Below are 4169 nucleotides of genomic sequence, written 5' to 3'. Positions count from 1 at the left end.
AAGGAAAGCATGCTGCATACATACAATGGAATATTACCAGCCTTTAAGGAAATCCTACCATATGCGACAACCATATGGATGAACCCAAAGAGCATTATGCTGAGATAAACCAGTCACAGAAGGACAAATACTGAATGATTCCATTTATACAAAGTTCCTAGAGTAGTCAAATTCAAAGAGACAGAAGGTAGAATGGTGGTTCCCAGGGGCTAGAGGGAAGGGAAATGGGGGGCTGCTGTTCAGTGAGCATAAAGTTTCAGTTATATAAGATGAATACATTCTAGGGATCTGTGTACAATGGGGTGCCTATACTTAACAATACTGTATTGTGCACTTACTCTGTTAAGAGGGTAGATCTCAGGTGTTCTTACTGCAATAAAAATAAATTTCAAAAAAAATATTAAAATCATATTTTAAAATTGCTTTGAGAAAAAGATGAATATAATTCAGGCTGGGTTCTGAATATTACTCATATTCTAGTCATTTTTCTTCAAATTCTAACTGAATTTGAGTTCAACAAAGCAGAACTGGAGCAGTCCTCACGTTATGTTCTCATCTGAAAGGAAACTGTGTGTCCCATAATGGGAAACAGTATAGGGTTAGGATTCAAATGTCAATTTTTTCCACCTATGTATGAGCTTGAGCAAATTAACATATCTGAGTTTTGCCTTCCCCATAAGCTGTAATTTTGAGGATTTCAGTGAGATAATATATACAAAATAGTTTATATATTGCCTGTGACAAAGCACTACTAATATGGTGGCTCTTAATAAGAATAGCAATTTTTTGATATATAGAAAAGCTACCAGCCTGGACAACATGGCAAAACTCCATCTTTATAAAAAATACAAAAAATGTGCCGAGCGTGGTGTCATGTACCTGTGGTCCCAGCTACTTGAGAGGCTGAGATGAGAGGATCACTTGAGCCTGGAAGGCAGAGGTTGCAGTGACCCAACATTGTGCCACTGCACTCCAGCCTGAGTGATAGAGTAAGACTTTGTCTCGAGGGGGAAAAAAAAGGAAAAGAAAAAAGAAAACTTATTGTAGTGCAGTCAAAACAGATGGCTTCAAGTTTTGTTCCCCCACCTCCACCATACTAGCTAGGTGACCTTGAGCCAGACAGTTAACTTTTCTGAATCTTATTTCATCTGTAATAATATTCAGCCTGCCAACCTCACAAGATTGCTGAAAGGAACAAATGAAACACATGTGTTATAGCTAAAAGTATCATACAACAGGAATTATTACCAAAGAAGTTTTAAAATTATGTAGAAGAGGGAAGTATATAGTGCCTGGCACACAAAAGCTATTCAATAGATGTTTGTTGAATGAATTAATGAAAGAATGCATACCTTACAAAGTTCCCAACTTTTGAAGTAGGAAAATCTTGATTAGTATACTTAATTAAAAAGCATTACAAAGACATCCCTAGAAAATAATAATGAACTTCATGAGAAGGAGATCACAACTAATAATTCATAACTATAACTTTTGCCAACATTCAAGTGTCTTAGATTGCAGGCTTCTGCAAGATACACATTACTTGTAGTTTTGTATATCCAACATTTCCCATCCCAGTGCTGATATGCAATAGGCACCCAGCAGGTACTTGCAAATTGAGCTTACTCAATAAGACTTGCTCTTGTAACCAATCTTACAATAATATCTCTTTATAATGAATCATTCTTGATTCTCTTATTTCCTCCAAACTCTTCCTTTGTTCTCCTTGTGAGTAAAACTCTGAAATTAAAAAGGACTTTCAAGATATATTATTTAAATGAATAAATTGCCTACTGCACTTTTGTTTTAAATTTGTGTTGTTACCTTTACCACTAAAAGACACTTGAGAAAATATACTTTGTATTATAGGAGATCCAGTAGAATAGTTTGAACTTATATGGTTTCTTACCCAAATTGAACTTCAGAAATTCACTAGTGATTCTTGCTAGTATGAATGGCTTCCATCATGCAAGTCCATTACACCTTGGAGCATAATCACGACCAAATCTAAGAGCTTCTCACTGATGGGACCAGTTCCCCATGCCCTTTTCTTAGCCATAGAGAATGGCCCCTCCATGTCCAAGAACAGTATGCTCAAATGTGAAATCGTATACCAGCCTGTTAGCATCACGCAGCCTGTTGAATCCTTGAAGCAGTGACCAAGCTTGTTACAATAGAGAGTGTCTTTGGAGAATAAGCATGTGGTGCATATCGTGGAAATTGCTCCATTTGGCAGCATCTGAGTATAAATTGGCATCTCAGCAGTGCAGCTGTGATTGTAATTGACTAAAGTTCTCAGCTGAAAGACCTCTGACCATCTTTCTCAGGCAAATTGCTCTGTCAGAAAAGCTTCATCCCCAACATCTCCCAGTGAGCCTTTAAAAGTTATTCTCTTAAACTGGCTTTCTTTGATGTGGTCTTCTGCAGTTTTCTCCCTTCCCCATCAGTTCTAGTGTGGTGGTGGTTTGTGCATTGCAAGAGTACCTGGATAGTTGTTTGGATGTTAATCAGCTTTAGCTCTGGGAAGAAACTTTCTCCAGAAGGAAGCCTATAGATTTCACTTACAAGTTGAAGATGTTTCTGTGACTCTAATTTCTGTCCTAAGAATCACCAGTGAATTGTCACGAGTGTTACCTAACAGTTACAGAAACGTGTTCTACAGGGAAGAGAGAATAGCTTTTCAAAACAGAAATGCACCTTTCTATAAAAGAAGAGCGTCGAGTTAGAAACGTGGTCTCCATTTTTGCGTAAGATGCTCTCATTAGGATAACGCGTACAACGACCAAGAAGAAAAGTTCTAAACAAATCTAAAACATCCTAAGGGGTTAGCTTATCTGCCTAGCACAACTTTTACATTTCTCTGTGCGGGCCAGCTCTGTCTTGCTGTCCTGAATCTGCTTAAAGGGTGGTGTCTTCCCCAAATAAAGACTGTGTCTGAATATTCCTCACTGAATTCCTGGTGCCTCTCCATGGCTGGCACACAGTAGGAACTCAGTAGATGTTTACTGATGAGGTGAATCATAGAGGCTCCCCTGTGTGCACTGAGGCAGCAGCACCCATGCTTAGAACAGCACAAAGTCAGGTTCTTCTCCCAGACTCCCAGCCACTTCCTTGTCCCACAGTGGCACAACTGGGGGGTCTCAGTGGTGACCTTTTGTCTTCAAACCCTTAATTCATTAAAATCCAAACTTGAGAGTGAGCCAGAATGGCCAGCCTCTACTGTAGTCATTTCCTCTTCAGCCACAGAGAGGGGACCACATGTCACATGGATTAAGGCTGCTTCATTTGTCAGCGCACAAATGCAAGGCCCCACCCCTTCACTGTTTAGCAGGACCAATAGAAACGACAGAGTCTGAGAGTCAAGATGACTTTGAAATCTGGCTCAGACACATGCCATGCGGCCTTTGACTTTAAAACAGCAACAACAAAAATTCACCTCTTTAAGTTAGGGATTTTTCATAATTAGAATAATGAAAGCAGTGTTCCTTACCCCACTAGGTTGGGATTCGGTGATGTACTTGAAAGTGCCTAATGCATAAGAGCCTCTGGCAGGGCCAAGCCGACCAACAGTGAACAAGAACCCATACTGTAGGTGCTGAGAGTGTGGCAAGAGACGAAGACACGCATAATCTGGTCTTCTGTATTTGTGTGACGGCACTGGGGACAAAGAGAATGACACAGACCCATGGTCCTACACAATGCAGTGGGCATGCCTGCCCTGAAGAGTCTTTTCATTGAGAACAAAGGGACATTCGCATCTTCTGCTGTGAGTCACGGTGCAGTTCCACTGGGGTTGGGCGACTTGCAGCAGGCAGCAGCATCCACCTATTAGCCAATTGACCTTTAGGTGAACCAGAGCTCCCCCTGTGGACTTCCACTCCTCCCTTGTATGTAGAAATAGCATGTTCTGAAACTCGTTTTCTGATAGCAGATAGAGTGTTTACAGTTTTGACTGACAGATTTGGTATTCTGTGAAATACAAGTAGTATTTTCCCTACTTCCAAAAGAAATCTCAGTAGGCAAGTGTGGACTCGCCTTCTCCTGCTCATTCAGGTCTTCTTCAATTTAAAATGAATTGGGGTTATTTGCTGTCTTATCAGTTGGAGACTGTTCTTTTACTTTAACTCATTTTTCTTTTTTTTTTTTTTTTTGAGACGGAGTTTCGCTCT

This window comes from Cebus imitator, unplaced genomic scaffold (genome assembly GCF_001604975.1).
Source record: "Cebus imitator isolate Cc_AM_T3 unplaced genomic scaffold, Cebus_imitator-1.0 Scaffold9, whole genome shotgun sequence".
Taxonomy (NCBI): domain Eukaryota; kingdom Metazoa; phylum Chordata; class Mammalia; order Primates; family Cebidae; genus Cebus; species Cebus imitator.
Note: the sequence above shows the minus strand (reverse complement) of the source record.